This window comes from Enhydra lutris, unplaced genomic scaffold (genome assembly GCF_002288905.1).
Source record: "Enhydra lutris kenyoni isolate GAN:26980312 unplaced genomic scaffold, ASM228890v2 scaffoldscaffold13, whole genome shotgun sequence".
In the NCBI taxonomy this organism is placed as follows: Eukaryota; Metazoa; Chordata; class Mammalia; order Carnivora; family Mustelidae; genus Enhydra; species Enhydra lutris.
The window spans coordinates 24055847-24074936 of NW_019154097.1; positions in this window are offsets into that span (position 1 = coordinate 24055847).

Here is a 19090-nt window from a genome sequence, read left to right on the forward strand (position 1 = left end):
GAGAGGGGTAGACATGCTATTTTCTTAACCATCTATGGTCTGAGGATTGTTCCTGTCTCTGTAACCCCACCCAGATGCTAAGGCACTTAAGTGGGGGAACCCTGTCTTTTCAACTCATACTCCTCTGTGTTCAGATACAAGTGTGAGTCTAGAGTAGAAAACTATTTGCTGAATGATTCTATTCACATCCCTATGTCAAGTGTATCTTCACTTGCACATAGAGCCCCAGTAAGATGTACCTGTGCCAGTTGTCCCCATCTCTAATAGGACAGGTTCTGAGCATCCATTATTCTGTAATTTCTGGGCGGCTCCCATATTTCAGCAGATACAAAGTCAGCCTTCATATAGATGGCACCTCTGCTCTGGTGTGGTCACTAAGAAGCCATAAAAAGGAATTAGTCAGCTTAGGTGGATAATTGATGGATGTCAAGTGTCCCTTTGGATAAAAGACTTGCTTCTAGACTGATTGCCTGAGGGCTCAAGAGGCTCCTAGTAGACAATCCAGATGCCTTCTTTTTATTTCCTGTGAATATCTGCATTTTCATCCAAAATTAAGGCACCAAGGACAGCTTTGAATGAAGTAGTGGCCTCGGGGCTAGTACATTTAATGAGAAATCTTTTCAAGGGTCATCTTCTGATACCTTGTGCTAATGACACAGGGCCTTGAAAGGATGGGATTGCTGTGTACCTACTGTACATTAACAAACAAACAAATAAACAAAAACACCTTACAATTTACTAAGACTTACTAGTTTTAGAGGTTTTTGACAACTTGATATGCTTCCTCTTAATTGTGACAGGCCCCAGCAAGGCTTACTGCTTCTACTCAAAGCTTATGGCTTTGAAATATAGGCTGTAAGCTCAGAGTGGTTAGGAAAAGCATAAACAGGGAAGTAATATGTGTTATCCATAATGAAGGGCTCTTCCCTCCTCCTCTATCATTCAAAGAACTGTAGAAGGTATTTTTTTTTCTCCTATGGCCTGAAAAACAGTCTAGAAGAGTTAGAAGTGCTGTAATCAAATTCACGAGTGATGTTCGTTGCTGAGTGAAGATGACAACCCTTGTTTTTGACTCCTAGTCCAAGGTTCATTTCACAAAACACTATGCTGCCTCTTGCAGAATTCACCTGTTAAAAGTTAAAGGGGATAAAATGCCAGTCTGAAGCTCAATAGAATGACAGGGGAGAAAATAGGCTGAAGAAGCAGCTGAACTTGTTGATTAGTATTGCTTAATGCGGCTACACACCCCCTTACATTCCCCCAGCCCACTGATCAGCATTTTCCTTTTGGGCAGACTTCATAGCCAAGAAATCAATACATCATTAGCCTGCAGCATGTTGTTTTCTGGGTATCAGGCGAGCTCCTGAGAGCATTATTTGAGTCATAATGACAGGGGTTGGGCTATAATGAAAGTCCTGAATTATGCCACATTAAGGATCTTACCCCCATGAAGCTGGTAAGCTGCTCAAATATTCCCATGTGTGGCTCCAGACGCAGCCATCAAATATTTAGCATGGATTTTGGCTAATGTGCCTTCCTTATCCCCAAGATATTCTAAAGCAGGTAGCTGGTATTAATACCCTTTAAGAGGTGAGGAAAGAGAGCCTTGAAGAGATTAACTGGACAAGACTTGCATCCTGGAGTAGCCAAATCAATCCCTTAGACCCCTTTACTATACTAGCCACTCCCTGCTTCCTTTGGCTTTGAGAACCAGCAGGGTTTTGAAAATTTTCTTCACGGACTGTCTCCAGCTGCTCTGTCCCCAGCCAGAGAGCTCATGACCACTGGCTGGCATTAAACTTCATCATTCTCTGCCCTCCGCCGCTGCTGTTCCTGAGTCTGCCCCTTCCCAAGACTCAGAAGTCCCCTCTCACTGGGCCTCCCCCAGCCCTCACCTCCTTCCTCTCCTTCCCCCTGAATGACTCATTTTGTTTACTGAGCAGAGAAGCTAATAGAAGGCAGCAGAATTTAAGCTTCCCTGGGACTTGCTTTACACGCTGACAAAATCATTCTTTTCTCTCTCTGTTAAATATTCATGGCTCTCAGATTTTTAGATACAAAGGTACATTTTGTTTTAAAATGTGCTGATCCAAGACATACTGGTTTGCATTGATTTCCTCCTCTTTGCATTTCTATTGCATTGGAAATAAAGAGGTCCTCATTCACTTCTTCTGAAATATGGACCTGAATTTATCTTTGGTTTTCTTTTTTAATTTGGCTGCTATTTGGCAAAAGGGCTGATGTTGGTAGACATTTTACATGTTTTGTGTGTTTTTCTCTTCTGACATTGAGTGCGGGCGCACACACAGACATGCAGACATGAGGACAGGAAAAAAACACATTCTCTTTTCCAGGCATCACAGTCTAATGTTAATATCATTTGAAAGGGATTTTAACAAAGGTTTGAGCTGTTACAGATTTCAAATATTTACAATTTGGAACAAAAATAAAGTAGAGATAGATTTACAGAGATGAAGAATAGACGCATCCTAGCACAGTTCAGAGATCTACAGAAAATGAAATGGGGTCAAAAGTGCCTCCATCTTAGAAAAAAAAAATGGAGAGAAATTTACTGTGGTGTAAGAATTATGGAAAGAGAATAAATGGGGGTGGGAAGGAGGAGGGATTAAAATCCTGATTAATTCATGTCACTTGACAGGAGTCTTACAATGTATAGTGCAAATGAACAAAAGTAAAAGGCTTTTAGATTCTGGGAGTTACATGTTTTTATTTTTTGTTTGTTTGTTTTTTCCCAAGCTGGTCTCACACATATTGCCATATCAAATGAAAGAGAAAACAACCATTTGATAAGAAAAAGGGCTGAATTTCTTCTTAGAATAGTAAGGGGATGTACTATCTTGGCAGACTCTTTGTAAAGTCTTGGTGTATGGAGGATCAGTTTAGAATTTTTATGAGATTTTGGAGCCTTTTAGTGAAAATATGTGATTGGGATTGGGTAAGGATTCTGATGTAATTGTCTAGGATTGGTGAACACTTTGGTTGGAAGAATCTTATGGGGTCATAATATTATTTAATGCAACGGAAGTGTTTAACCCTTTGATGTTTATTTAAATAATCACTTTTGTAAAGAATCTGGAATGAACAATGAAATTATTTGAGATGTTTATCTTCCTAGGCAACAGTTTCTTGGAATAGTAAAGTCATGTTGATGAAGGCAGTGGGTTAGTAAAGTCATGTTGATAGAGACTATAAGCTGTGTAAGTGTAGGAGATTTGGAATCTTGATTATAAACTCTCATAATTAGGAAACACCTAAAAGCCTATCTGATCTACTCTCAACGTGATTCTTGAATTCCTTTATTACATAACGGCCACCTGCTCATTCAGCCTCTCAGAGACTGAAACCAGTGTAGTGGTGTAGAGACTCTGGCGGAGAGCACTGGTGGATATTTACTCAAGGTTTCCAAAATTAATAAAATTGAGGTATTCTCTGGATCTCTACTTCTCTTTCCTTTTGTTAGTTTACTAAAGACTGGTTTCTTTGTCCTTTACTCTCTCTTTCCTCTCATAGTATGTACTTACTCATAGGACCTCATCCTCATCCTATAACCGCCCCCCCCACCCCCACCATGTTCTACCTCATGGATTTTATAAGCATTTCCATCTTTGCTTCTTCACAGATAGCAATGATGTCCTCCAAGTATTTGCCAGTTCAGAGGCCCAGAGTGGAAGGCTAATTTGTCTGGCTTCTCCTGTATACCAGACCATTTCATGGGCTGCTGACCAGTCTGTATACTGGCCTGTAGAAGGACAGGTGGCCTACTTTGATCAGTCAGTTGTGGCCCTGCTGGCTGGGTTCTGCAGTAGGATACCAGTGTGGTGGCTCCTGGAAAAGACTGTTCTGGGGGAGTTTCTGCAAGGAATACTGTGAGTGGAAAGATTTTATGATATTTTTTAAAGAAAATGAGGAGGATATCAATATCATAGCAAACATATCTAAATCAGAGGAAATTTACCTATTTTGACTGTTGTGAACATTGGTCTTGGAAGACATCATGTTTTCAAAATTTCTGCCATGAACATAGGGGAGATGATCTTCAGCCCAAGGGCTTGGATGCACACTGGGGAATCTGTCAAGACACCTTACAACATTATGTGTATACGTGTTTATTATTATAAAGATTTCTCTTTTTTTTAAAGATTTATTTGAAAGATAGAGCACGCGAGTGTGCTTGTGTGAGCAAGTGGGTGGGGGGGGGGTAGAGGGAGAGAGAGAGAATCCCATGCAGACTCCCCACTAGCTCTGAGCCATGCTGGGCTCAATCCCACAACCCTGAGATTATGACCTGAGCTGAAATCAAGAGATGCATGCTTAACTGATCGAGCCACCGAGATTCCCCTGTTTAAGTGTTTATTAGAAGCACCCGAACAGCTTAGCAGTTGAAACTGAACCCAGAATCTCTGAATACCTTACCTTCTTTTATTTTCAGGTACAATTTTTTTTTTTTTTTTTTTTTTTTAGGCTTCCATGCCACTAAATCCTATGCCATCCTTCATAGCATTTATGAAAATCAGTTCTGTTTGTGGGTTTTTTTCTTCCTATTTTTTATTTGAATTTACCCATAAATTAAGTCCCACTATGGCAAGGACCTTTACTGTCTTGTTTGCTTATTCCCAGTGTATAGATGCCTGTTGAATAAAGCAAAGTAGAATCAAAGAGAGAATACTGAGGGGAGGGGGAAGATAGATTAACGTATGTCCTGGAGGACTTCATTATTCACATATGGTCACCAGGTACAGTCTGTAACTGAAGATGCGAAGTAGGATATTCAGACATAGTATTTTCTACTCTGGCAACTTTTCTTGTTAAGGGTTTAGTGTGGGATTCTTTCCAAAATTGCACTGTTACAGGAACATAGATCATAAATACAAAACTTACTTGTGAAGAAAATAAATAAGGAGAAAAATTCCCTGCTTCCTGATTTCAGAAAATCTTCTCAAGGGGACATTATTTGAATGTTTTTCAGTTAGAGGTGAAACTGAACAACAAATCCTTCAGGAAAAGTAGAAATAACCTACTAATTAGGGGCCGAGATTTTAAAAATAGTTGTGCTTTCAAATCATGGCTCTACCACTCATTATCTGCATGATTGTTCACAGATGGCTTAACCACTCTGACCGTTACCTTCTTCATCTGTAAAATGTGCATCTTACCTACCTTACTAAGAGAGGTAAATGACACAAGAAAACGCCTGATATATGGTGGTAAATAATGGCTACAATTTTATTGTATATTCCGTGTTATTTAATCTTTGCCTCCTTAACCAACTCCAGCGACACTAAAAACATTGTTTTTTTCTTTTTTATGTGAAACACTGAGGTTCAGAAAGTTCAAGCAAGTTGCTTGAATGATACATCTTAGAAAAGACAGTGCAATTTTGTGATTTATAAGAAATATTTATTTGGTCACTCCTAGGACTAAGATATATTTCACATATTTGCTCTTTGATTTTTTATGTTTGATCTCCTCCTACAGTTCCTGGCTCACGGTTCCCAAGACCCTAGGAATTTTCTGAGCAATGGGAACATCAGTTGTTATTATAGTTGGTCTCTTGTCCTCAGTTCCCGAAACTCTTCAGAGCCTTAAAGGTGAAATGGGTGTCTTATCATTCATAACAAACCCCTTTCCACCACAACTGGGTTTATGTTAATGAGGTGACTTTTGGAAAGCACCTCAGGAGGGAGGCTAGTTGTGGAACCAGTTTCATGGAAGGGTGGAACTTTCAGTCCTGCCCTTTGATTTCTGAGGATTGAAGAGAGGCTGGAGTTTAAGTCACTCATCTTTGGCTAGTGATTTAGTCAATCTTGTCTATGTAAAGAGGCCTCCATAAAAACCTCAGGAAGGAGGGAGTTTACAGATCTTCTAGGTTGGTGAGCCAGAATGCTTCCATGCGCCACCTAGCTGAGTTCCCAGACTCCATGAGGGCGGAAGCTTCTTCGTTGCACGCCTCGCACCATGTATTTCTTCATCTGGCTGTTGATTTGTATCCTTTAATAATCTTTGTACGAAACCAGTAATCTGGTGAGTAAACAGGTTTCCTGAGTTTTGTGAGGTGCGCTAGCAAATTAATCGAACTCAAAGAGGGAGTACTGAGAACATCTAACGTCTAACATCCAGCTAGTCTGTCAGAGTTCAGGTAACAATTTGGATTCGGGATTGGCATCCAGAGTGGAGAGAAGTCTTGTAGGATGGAGTGTTTACCCTGTGGACTCTGATGCTGTCTCTGGGTAGATGGTGTCAGAATTCAGTTGAACTGTATGACATCCAGCTGGTGTCTCAGAATTGCTTGGTGGTGTGGCAGGATTCCTGCCCACACTGAAAATTGGGTGAACTCCCAACAAGGAGGGGATTTAAATCTATTATTGATAGGGGTGAGGGGAAGGAGAATGAGGGAAATGAAGGGGTATGTGGTGAGGGTCTCAAATCCAGTGGTTTATAAGTTTTAATAGATAAGTCTTATCTTTGCAACAAATGCAAACATCCATTCCACCAGTTAAATATCTCCAAATCTTAATTTCCACAGAACCTCTGGGTGACTCTGATAACATTTATTCAAGACTTACTCTACCAGGTGTTGTTCTAAATGGTTAAGTGCTTTGCTCAATGTCTCACAGCTGGTAGGTGGCCAAGGCCGGATCCAATTCCAGAGGCCATGTTCTTAACTACTTAGGATACCCGGCTGGCTTCCCTGAATCAGATAGTTGTGCATCACATTTTGAGAAGACATAGAAATGACAGACTGTGGAAGCTCAGAGACTGTGGCTGTTGTGGTGCGTGAAACAAATCAGGCAGCATGTAGCCAAAATTAACATGAAAGGCGGCCATGATCAATGAAACCAAATGCATAACCTAGTACTTGGCACAACATGCTCAATAAATATTTTTTGGATAAATAAATACTTATGAGGATGATAGCAAGCCTTCAGTCTTAGGAAAGACAGACAAAACATTCATTTAGCCATGGGATTACTGAAACTCAGAATAAACTTCAAAAGTCATCAAGACCTAACTCTCCCACCCCATGGATGCTACAACTCTCTCACGATATTTCAGTCCCATTGTCAGTCAGTTAAAGAAAAAGCAGCCTCTGGTTTGCAGTATAAAAATAAGAGAAAAGACCAGAAATATGACCCACAGAGAAGTAAGAGAGCTTTAAATGCCAGAGTCAAATAGAGTTCTGTTTGTAGCCAGCTCTCTGACAGACAAGAGGGAGAGAAGTAAATACTGCAGCAATGATGTCTACAATCACAGAAGCGATTCTCCAACAGCAAAAAGATGCCCGTGGTCCTGGGGGGCCAATGTGAGCCTATTGATTTCTCTCCCAGTTCCTCCTTATTGTTCATCATTTCCTGTTCGTTCATGCAGCCAGGGTCTCAGGGACTGTGGTCCCTTGTGGGCCTGCCAATCTTACTGCTGTTGAGTGACCATGAACTATGAAGGTCCTCGAGCCCTTTAATTGGACAAGCCCCAGGTAATAATGCAGGAGAGGAGCTGAGCTTGGAGTAGGCAGCGGAAGAGGGAAAGACTGAATGAGGAAGGAGACAGAATCCATGAATTCAGTCTTCACAGAGAGAGGGGACCAGAGGGAAAAACAGTCACTACAGAAAACTCCTTCCAAACAACACTGGTGGTAGATTTCACTTGAGGAACATGCTATGCAGGTGGTCAGGGAAATGAACCTCTCCTATCATTTGAGATCAAGATTATCTCGAATCAGGGATTGCTGGTGAGATTGTTCATAAATACAGTCTACTTGATGCTCACCGAGTAGAAAGAACAATTTTATACTGATTATTGAATCCCTGAATTCAAGTGATCAGGTTATCACGCTTCTAGTCAAGAAGTTCTTTTACTTAAAATGTCATTAATTAAAATGTAAAATTAATGTACTGACTGAAGATCAGTCCAAAATATAAAATAGCCATGATCTCCAGAGAGATTGGCTTATTCCTGGTTTAAAATAAACAGAGAAATGGCAGTCATAAAATTTATAACTGAAATATCAGGGTAGTTGAGAGGCGTTTAACACACTTTATTAAAAACAAATAAACCAAAGCTGACATTTAAGAAATTTATTTGCTTAGCTATTTAACAAATGGCAAACATTTACTTCATCTAAAAATGTGCTGTATGCTCAGGGTTCAGTGATGACAAAGGTGGGCACATTCCCTGTCACTGATAAGCATTTGGCTTACTGTGGGGAGGGAAAGAGGAGAGTAAGCAGAAATTTGCTGTATCAGGGGATACGTGTTATGAGAGAGCAAGCATAGTGCCTTATGAGACCACAGAATAGTATCTTAGTCAAATGTAGAGATAATTAAGACTTCTAAGAAGCAGCCTCTTCTAGACAGAGCCGGACAGTGTTAGTGAGTTAGCCAGACAAAACAGGGTGTGGAAGAGCATTCTGGGCAAAGAAAATTTTGTGTCCAGAGACTATGGTACATGTAAGAAAAGTAAAAAATTAATCCATTCTTTTTTTTTTTTTTTTTAAGATTTTATTTATTTTAGAGAATGTGTGTGACAGGAGGCTGGGAGGAGCAGAGGGAGAGGGACAAAGGGACTTCACACTGAGCACAGAGCCCCACACGGGGCTCGATCCCATAACCCTGAGATCATGACCTAAGCTGAAATCAGAAGCTGGTCCATTAACCAACTGAGCCACCCAGGTGCCCCTAAAGTTAATTCATTCTTATGGCAGTATTTTGGACTGAAGGTTTCTGTCCCCATAAAATGTGTATGTTGAATCCCTAATCCTCAATGTGATGGTATTTGGAGGTTGGCCCTCTAGGAATTAATTATGATTTGATCACATCATGAGGGTAGAGCCTCCTTGATGGGATTAGGGCCCTTCCAATAAGATGAAGAGACCAGAGGGCTCAGCCTCTGCAGTTTGAGGATGTAGCAAGAGATAGGAGGAGCGTCTCACCAGAACCGAATCCGGTGTGGCAAATTGATTTTGGAGTTCCAACCTTTAGAACTCTAGGAAATTAATGTTTGTTGTTTAAGCCGGCCAATCTTTGGTTTTTATTATAGTAGTCTGAGCTGACTAAGACAGGTACAGTGAGAGAGATGCAGAGGTGAGGCTGGAGGAGTGACCACAGACCAAAGCCTGAAATTCCTCGTGAGTCCTGCTACGGCATGCCTTTGCAGACCTTCTTAGGCTCTCTTACGTCACTCCCTAATGGCCCCTGTGAGGGACACTTCAGCCCTACTATCAAGACAGCCTTCCTGGGGCCTGGGAATCTAGATGTCTGTTCCATCTAACAGATGGATGTCTGTTTCCATCAAACCCCTATTCCATCTAGTACCTGAGATTCTGCCTTCATTTGAGCAAGGGCCAATAGTGCACCTCTGGCTTACAGTCCCCAGGTCCCAGTTGCCCGTGTTTGGGTTCCAGCCATGAAAAAGTCAGAAGCATCCACCTCAGACTGAGGTTCTCCATTTCTTTTCCTGGACCTAGCAGAAACAGAGTCCTGTTCCTGACTCATGGCCTTGCTGAAGTTTACACCTCTGACTGGTCATTCCCTGCCTACTCCGCCAAATAACCATTTATCACCAACTCACCTTCTTTTTTTTTTTTTTTAAGATTTTATTTATTTATTTGACAGACAGAAATCACAAGTAGGCATAGAGGCAGGCAGAGAGAGAGAGGGAAGCGGGCTCCCTGCCAAGCAGAGAGCTCGATGCGGGGCTGATCCCAGTACCCTGAGATCATGACCTAAGCTGAAGGCAGCAGCTTAACCCACTGAGCCACCCAGGTGCCCCTACTAACTCACCTCCTGACATTGCGTCCCGCCCGCCCATAACACCCATGGGACCACCCGGGTATTGACCATGCTCACCCTTAGCCTTCACTTATCCCTCCATCTACCCATGCCTGCTTTTTCCTCCAGCGCCTGCAGCTGAATCCAACTCTTTCGGCCTTCTGAATGTCCTATCAAGTCTCTGTTTACACTGTCTAGTCTGGCCTGACTACAGTGTTTCTAAATAACTTTTTTTTTTTATAACCTTTTATGAAGCACCACAAGGACAGCTAAAATATTGCCTGAAAATAAGAGTCTTCAAATACCAGACAGGCAAGGAAGGACAGTAAAATAGAGTAGGTTTGGGTAATTCATAATGTTTGTGAATTAAGAGACCGGGTGAATTCTGTTGTGGTCTAGCAGAGAGATGTAGTTGAGACAGTGCTCCCATTTGTTTAATCAGCAGACATTTAGAGGATAACTGCTTTGTACCGGAAACTACTTTAGGTTCTCAGATCTTGGCTGCAAACAAGATAAATTTATGTGGAGATTCTAGTCTAGAGGACAAGGGAAATCTGAACTTTGAATTGTCATCTAGGACGGACTAAGAATGTTCTAGTGCATATCTGCCCAATCTGGCTCTTTAGAAGCCATCCGCTAAACCTGGTCCACAAATGATTTTGAGATTTCAGGCAATCCCCACACCACATGTCCTCTAAGACCCCTTTCAGCTCTGAAAAATCTCTGTCCTGCTGGGTTCTTTTTGCCAGGAATCCTAAGGCAGAAGGCACAGGTCAGAGAAAAAATACCCCCAGAAGAATTGTTCAAGTTGCTTGCTTAGAAATATGATGCCGCAGGTAGAACCAGAAACAACAGCAAGGCAGGGGAGATGGATATAGCAGGAATGTTTCTACTTTATCTGTTGCTCTGTTTGGTGACATCTCATCCCTCATGGAGTCTGTTTTTGTGAAAATTTTCCTCCCATATATATGAAGTAGAGACATTATTCAATGATTGTCAGCAGTGAGAACTGCATGGAGGGATAAAGAAAGGAGTTTGCTTCTCAGTGACAGTGAATAGGGTCTATTTCCTTTATCACAGAATCTGAGCCCTAATGAATGGATCCCATACTGCCTATCCATCATCTGCCCACAAAGCATAACAAGCCCCACTACCTGGTTAGCCAGCTACCTGGACCTTCTCTACTGTAGATGACTGTCCCTTCTTTGCTCCTGTGCCCCAAGTATGTTAGTCTAAACAGAGAGGAGAAGAGGCCTTTGGAGCTGCCAAAATGGTGCAGTGAGGAAGTTTTGGTGCTAACCTGAAAAGGGTCAGCGTTCTCTTCTAGAACATCAACTGAGCTTGTATCCTCAGGCTGGTCGGTCTCTTTATTTTGCTCTTTCGGATCAATCCCCTTCTTCCTCATTTGAATTTAAGAAAAATATTTTTCATGTGTTTATAAAAATAAGTTAATTCCAGATAATAAGGCAGCTGGGAATATTTACTTTAAAAAATTATCAGTATATTCTAAATGATAGATCTTCAGCAAGTGGCTCTCTAAAAGAATATGTTTCTCTAAAGTTGCTACCAATGTGGGAGCGTAGATTAGTATCACCTTCTTGTAGGGTGATTTAAAAACATTCTCAATAATTAAAATATAGATAGGCTTTGTTATTGCAATTCTCTTTCAAGAATATCCTGAAGAATGTTTCTCAGAAATGTGCAAAGATATACTTACAAGAATATCCATGGCAGCATTTACAAAGCAAAATTGGAAATAGCCTAGGTTTTTATCGATAGCTAATTCATTAAACGATAGCTGTTCTGTACAGCCAAATAGTCTGTAACCATTAAAAGAAAATTCTAGATCTATATATGCTGAAATGGAGAGATCACTAAGTTATTTCATTCAGTGAAAAACCATGTCTAGAAGGGAACTTCTGCGATTCTTTTTGTTCTCTTTCTTGGTCTGGATCGAGCTGGTTACATCTGCACACTGAGTTTATAAAAAATCAAGGAGTTACAAACTTAAAATGCATATGTGTTTCTGCATGCATGTTATACTTCAAGAAAAAAAGTTAAAACAATGTACATAATATTATATGTAATGTCTTGTAATTTCAGAACAGTATAAATTTGTATACATTTGACATGTATACAAATTCTAGGAAACAAGATGCTATACAATGATAACTTCTGGAATGGAGAAAGGAAGTGAGAACATGTAGACTTTTACTTCTGGTTTTCTGTCTTTCATGCTTCTTGATTTGTTTCATTTTTTTAAAAAAAGAAAAAAGGTAGTTAATATTATTTTAAATACTGGTACACATTCCTGGAAACAGTAAAATAACACTCTATCTTCACTCAAAGTCAGCTATTGAGCTCTGTGACAGTTTTTCTTTGCTGGACCTTTTTTTTTTTTTTTTAGCATATTAATTTTATTTTATTTATATTTGCTTTACCTTTGCTCCCTACTTCTAGAATTCATCACAATGCATCTGCAATGCCCTGTTCTCTTCTTTGGCCCACTAGCCTGTCTCTCCACATCTTTCAAGGCCTCCATTCCAAATCTGAGTGGGTGAGCATCTGTTAAGCAGCTGCTACGTCCAAATTGAGAAGGGGCCACATTGCAAGCAAGAGGCCAGGGCAAGAATCATTCCGAGTGGAAAATGGCTTGGCAGGGTCCAATGCTCTGGGACCCATCTGAGAGGAAAGATCATTAATGTTAATCTAACTGAGCTCAGGGTGGGAGGAAGCGAAGTTGTAGTTTCTGGAGGAAACGGCTTGAACTAAGGGCTGGTTTCATTTGACAGAGACAATGAGGAATCACTTGCCTGTGTTAAATGGAGACACGATTATCCATAATTGATACATGATTTTCAGCTGCCTTCTTTGTTCTGGTGCAGAGGAACGGGAAAGAACAGTGAGGAAGTAGGGTCACGAAGCTTCAGAATGCCGGAGTCTGTGCCCAGGCATGAGGGTGGGATTTCTGTTTTGGTTGGAGGAATTATAGGGCTGCTTACACAGAGCTGTTTACCTTTAGATTCTTAGGTAGCTCTAAAATCTTATCAGCTGAATACTAGAGATTCCATTACCCATAACCTCTAGTGACTGAGAGCAAGGGATTTAGAATCAGGTTGACTGACTCATGCATAAATCCTGATTTTAACACTGGCTTTGTGACCTTAAGTAAGCATCTGAACTTCAGTATCTTCATCAATAAAAGGAGAATAATATATGTCTCATAAAGTAGTTCTTAGTTATTGACTTTGCTGATGTTAATGTTCCTTACATTTACAAAGTGCTTATATTGTGCCACAGTACCTATGAGGTAGATTTAGTTATAATCATTTTGTATGAGAGAAAATGGAAAATATAAGGCTATGGCTCAGATAGAGCAGGGATGGGATTGAAACACAAGTCTGGCTGATGCAGAATCCAGTGGGCTTTGAACCTTACTTTGTGCTGGGACTGTGTAGGTTAGTCCCATCAAAATGACCATGTTCTGCTGAGATCTCATGAGACCAAATGTGCTTAATGCAGGCCTAAGTCGGCCCCTCGAAACCGTGACATTAACCCCCATTTATAGCTCCATTCAGAATCTCCAATGGCTCAAAACATTAATAAAATTCTCATGGACCAAAAACATTAAGATTGGTCCCCGATGCACTCTCGCATTATTATAATAACACCCAGGTAGGAACAGTTGACACTGACCCATTGTTTAGACTAGACCAGTGCTTCTAGAAGGGTCCTCTGCAAGACAGGGGGCATCATTATCTACCTGGGAGCTTTTAGAAATGCAAATGACAGCCCCACCTCAGACCTACTGAATTCAAATCTAATTTGAAAGTTGGATGGCCGGGATGTGCTTTGGTCAGCTCTGCATGTGATTCTCATACACACTAAGGTTGGAGAAGCACTGGGGCTGAAGCAAGGTGTTAGGGCAAATCACTAGCTATAAAAAGGGAAGGAGAGAGATGAAGTCTGTGTCTACGTTATTAGAAGAGAGAATCTTCTTCCTTAGAGAAACAGCCTGGTCCTTTTCTCTAGGTAATTTCAGCCGTAAACTCTTCCTCTTTTATATGTTTTTTTGGGGGGAATGGAGGGAGGATGCTATGGGCAGGAAGAGGGGGAATTACAGTCAAATGCTTCCTAAAATCTGGAGAGAGTTTTTTTCAAACACCAGTAACACTTTAGATAACCTGAAAAATATTTTTTCTTTTATTTTCTTTTTAAACAAAAACTTTCTGAAAGTGTTCTGTAGAGACAAATGTATGCTCTGGATCTAGAATCAGGAATCTGGGATCCATGATCTATTTTTCTTTCCCTGTCCCATCGCCTTCAGCATCCCAGACCATCTCCTCTCCTCTCCTCAGCGCCTTCTTCTCTTTCTTAATTCCTGTGAAGTCACTGGCCTGTTTGGGGGATTAATTGTGAATACATTAGGCCATACCCCTACCCCGAGGGAGAGTACAGAGTAGTGAAGAGATGGTGAAAAATAAATACGCAAATGTAAACCAGTGTGCTCCCGGGAGTGATCGGAATGAATAAGAAATCTCTTTCCAGAGAAAGGGTTGACTAGAAAAAGCCTTGGGCAGGGGCAAAGAAGTTAAAAGATAAAGAAGGCTTGGGTACCTAGGTGGCTTACTCAGTTAGGCCTCCAACTCCTGATTTTGGCTTAGGTCATGATTCCACAGTTGTAAGACTGAGCCCTGAATTGGGCTCCTTGCCCAGCATGGAGTGTGCTTAGAACTCTCTCTCTATGTACCACCCACCATTGCAAAAAAAAAAAAAAAGAAAAAGAAAGAAAGAAAGAAAAAAAAAAAGAACATACAGTGAATTTTAAGGTCTTTTGGTTTAAATAGAAGAAAGCCATGGTGCTCTTCATATGAAGCCTAGGAAACTAGCAGGGGTTGGAAGTGGGGGGCCTTGAGCAATTAAGAAACCTCCTCTCTCCAGAGATAGATGTCATTTGTGGGATGGGGGAGAAGAATGCTCCTACTCTCCTTGTATTCCCTCCTTCTCAAACTAGGATTCATCAAGGGAAGTCAGTAACAAAGTTTCTGACCCATAGCATTTCTTCTTGACAAGAAAGGAATGCACCTGTAAGAAGTTAAGTGAATTTAGGGGTGCTTCAGTGGCTCAGTTGGTTAAGCATCAGCCTTTGGCTCAAGTTGTGATCCCATGGTCTTGGGATCGAGCCCCACGTAGGGCTCTTTGCTCCTCAGGGATCCAGCTTCTTCCTCTCATATGCCTGCTGCTCCCCCTGCTTGTGTTCCCTCTCTGTCAAATAAATAAATAAAATCTAAAAAAAAAGTAGTTCAGTGAATTTGAAGTTCAGATTTCTAGTACCACTTTCTGGATGATCTTTCTCAAGCCTGGAGACCCATAGAGCAGGGCAGCTTAGTAGTTACAAATATGAACTTTAGGGTTAGCCAAATAGAGATAAATAGCTTCAAATGGCTGGGGTGCCTCTTACTGGGTTTATATTTTTGTGCAAGGCAAGTAAACCTCTCTGACTCTCCATTTCCTTATCTGTATAATGCAAATAATAAAACCTACCTCTAAGACTGTTGTAAAGATTAAATGAGATAATATATTTTTGGCACAGGGCCTGGGTGCATAGTAAGCTCTCGAGGGTTCTAATTAAAAATATTCCTTGTCCTTTTATTAATTTTATTGATGAACAAGTGCTTACTTTCTCCTTAGTCTATAAAAGAGTAAGACGATCCTTTCTCTTAGCTCTGGAGGCAATGGGTAGGAAGAACATGATAAATTGTGAAAAGTGAGGCAGAAACTGTTCTTTATGGGAATTTAGAGATAAGAATGCTAACTACTGGCTGGAGAAATGGATTTATGGCAAAGGCATCATTTGCGTTGAGTCTTGAAGGATATACTGAAGAGAAAAAGGAAAAGAAGCAAGAATGTGTTCTGATGAAAACCCACAGTTTATTGAGTGCTTACCAAGTTCTGGACACTGTTGTAGGCATGATACGTATACCGACTCATTTACTTCTCACAAAAACCCTAGGAGATGGATACCATTATTATCCCCCATTTTGTGGAGTGAGAGACAGCAGCATAGAGAGGTGAAAAAGCTTGTCCAAGGTTCTATAACTATTAAGCAATAAAGCCAAGGTTTGATTTTAAGTAGCCAGTCACACAGGATCTTAATCACTAGACTCATGTTTGTGTTCTAGTTAATTAATTATGCCTCCATTTTTATCCCAAATTAACTTAAAAAAGCAAATAGTTTGACTTGGCTGGAGCATAAGGTGCTTGATGGGGATTATTTGGAGAAATTGGAGATTATTTGAAGAAATTCAAGCCCCAGAGAAGGGGATTGAAATCTCTTTTGGGGTACGGAGGTAAGAACAAAGATTTCTGAGAAGAAACACTGAGAAATAATAATAATTCCATGTGGTAGCAAGAAGCCCTCTGGTGCCCTTATTTCATTGCCTTATGGTTTTATGAACTGAAATACATTCCACTCACACAAACCACTTCAGGATCTTTTATTTTTAATCTTTCCGACATAGGAGAACAAATTTAACAATGAGATTCTGTTTCTGTTCTGTACATGGGGATAATTAAATTTGCATCCCACTTCAGTGTTGGATCTGCTGTTTGAAGGGAAATGTATCAATTGGACACATGCCCCATGATTTCTAGTCTGCAAATAAGGCATTTGGAGGAGGGGGAAAAAAGGCTACATTTTTCTCCCAAGCAGTAATCACAGTAAAATCTTCACTTAGTGACAGCTTGTTTGTGGTTGGATTAATTCCCATTTGAGAGGGGCCAAAGGGCAGGGAATTGAAGGGAGGAAGCTAGAGAGAGGCAGGGCATAATTATGGAAAGTCCCAGAGGACTCTGAGAACAGAAGTTTGCAAGGGAGGCCAACTGCACATACCTGAAAACGATCTTGGTCAGGAAGCCTCAGAGACCTCTTTCAGTCTCTGGTTTATTTCCAAGGTCCTCATATCCTTTTTCCATGTAGAACCCAGGGACTTGGCCTGATTCATGGAAGTTACAAATGTTGTGGAGTACAATTAATTGATGTATGAGTCTGGGCATGAGGAGATGCACTTGGGTATAAATCTCAGTCCTGCCACTCAGTGTATCTGTGAGACCTCAAGCAAGTTTCTTGCCATCTCTGAGATGCTTTCTTTCCCTGTGGAAAAATGCAGGATTGCTAATTCTACTTTATATTGAAGGTGCAAATTTAAAAACAAAAACAAAAAACATGTAGAAAAGCTCTTGACACATATTAAATCTCAAAGATGTTTTCCTAACTTTTCTTTCCATTTAGTATCACTCCTGCACTTCCATTTCTTGATTGTACTGCTCATTTGTTTAAATAAAGTCTACTTCTGAGTGGGGGGCAGTAGGGGAGAAATCAAGGCATAGGGAGAAATTCATTTAAGTGGTGATAGTCTTGGGTATTGAGATGATTTCACTAGTAACTAAGGATGTTGTATGTAACAACAACAAAACAATTTCATTCTTCTACTGACCTCAGCATAGCTTCCTTTCCCCTGGCTCTTGCCACAGTTCCAAGAAGTTAAATGAGTAAACTTGAACAGTTTTTATTTCCTAGGAGCCTGTAATTCGCATGAGGGCAGAGACTGTGTGTGACTTGTTCATACCTGTACCACTCTTTCCTAGCCCAGGACTTGAAATGATTTCAAAAAAGCGTAGGTAGCATGAGTGAATGAATAAGTAAACGATTTTTTTTTTTTTCCTGTCTTAGAGTCTTCTAAGCTTTAGGTTTTTGAAGGAACAGGGAGTGGAATCAGTAAAGATTATTTGGTCTGTGTGGGATGAAGGGAAGTCCAGTTCTTATTTCATCAACCAGAGGGACATTTGAACCTGCCCCTCCTCATCCTAAATTCTGGAGATAAGCCTTTTTTGTGGGGGTGAACATAAATGTGTTTTGAATGATTTGTGCTAAGTTAAACAGTAGCTAGGTCTGCAAAGTACATAAATAATGACAATAACAGGGGCGCCTGGGTGGCTCAGTTGTTAGGTGTCTGCCCTTGGCTCAGGTCATCATTCCAGGGTCTCGGGATCAAACCCCACATTGGACTCCCTGCTCGGCGGGAGGCCTGCTTCTCCCTATCTCACTCGCTCTGCTTGTGTTCCCTCTATCTCGCTGTGTCTCTCTCTGTCAAATAAATAAAGAAAATCTTTAAAAAAATAATGACAATAACAATATTTTCCATGATTGAAAAGCATTATTTGCTTTGTAAACACATCAAGCATTTTATCTTTCTTGCCTTCTCTTCTGTCTTCTCACTGTGGTGTGGAGAATGAATCAGGGAGACCATTCAGAGATGATAGCAGTATTCTAGAGGATTTATGATGGTAGCCTTGACTAGAAGGGGAGTCAAGCAAATAAAAACGTGATACATTTGAAATACATTTTTGGAGTAGACCTGAAAGAACCTGAAGAACTTTGAATGTAGAAAATGGGAAAAGGAATGAATTAAGGTTGACTCCTAGGTGTTTGAACTAACAAGTAGGTATTGGTGCTTGTCCTTTCTACCTACCTTTCTTCCTTCCTTCCTTCCTTCCTTTCCTCTTCTTCTTCTTCTTCCTCTTCTTCTTCCTCCTCCTCCTCTTCTTCTTCTTCTTCTTCTTCTTCTTCTTTTAATTAACATATACTGTATTATTTGCCCCATGGGTACAGGTCTGTGAATCATCAGGCTTATACACTTCACAGCACTCACCATAGCACATACCCTCCCAATGTTCATAACCTAACCACCTTCTCCATACCCCCCTTCCCCCCGGCAACCCTCAGTTTCTTTTGTGATATTAAGAGTCTTTTATGGTTTGTCTCCCTCCTGATCTCATCTTGTTTCATTTTTTCCTTCTGTACCCCCCAAAACTCCCACGTTGCCTCTCAAATTCCTCATATCAGGGAGATCATATGATAATTATCTTTCTCTGATTGACTTTTTTCACTCAGCATAATACCCTCTAGTTCCATCCACATCATTGCAAATGGCAAGATTTCATTTCTTTTGATGGCTGCATAGTATTCCATTATATATATATATATATATATATGTATATATATACCACTACTTCTTTATCCATTCATCTGTTGATGGACATCTACGTTCTTTCCATAGTTTGGCTATTGCGGACATTGCTGCTATAAACAATTGGGTGCACATGCCCCTTCGGATCACTACATTTGTATCTTTAGGGTAAATACCCAGTGTACGGTTGCTTGGTTGTAGAGTAGCTCTATTTTTATCTTTTTGAGGAAGCTCCATGCTGTTTTCCAGAGTGGCTGCACAAGCTTGCATTCCCAC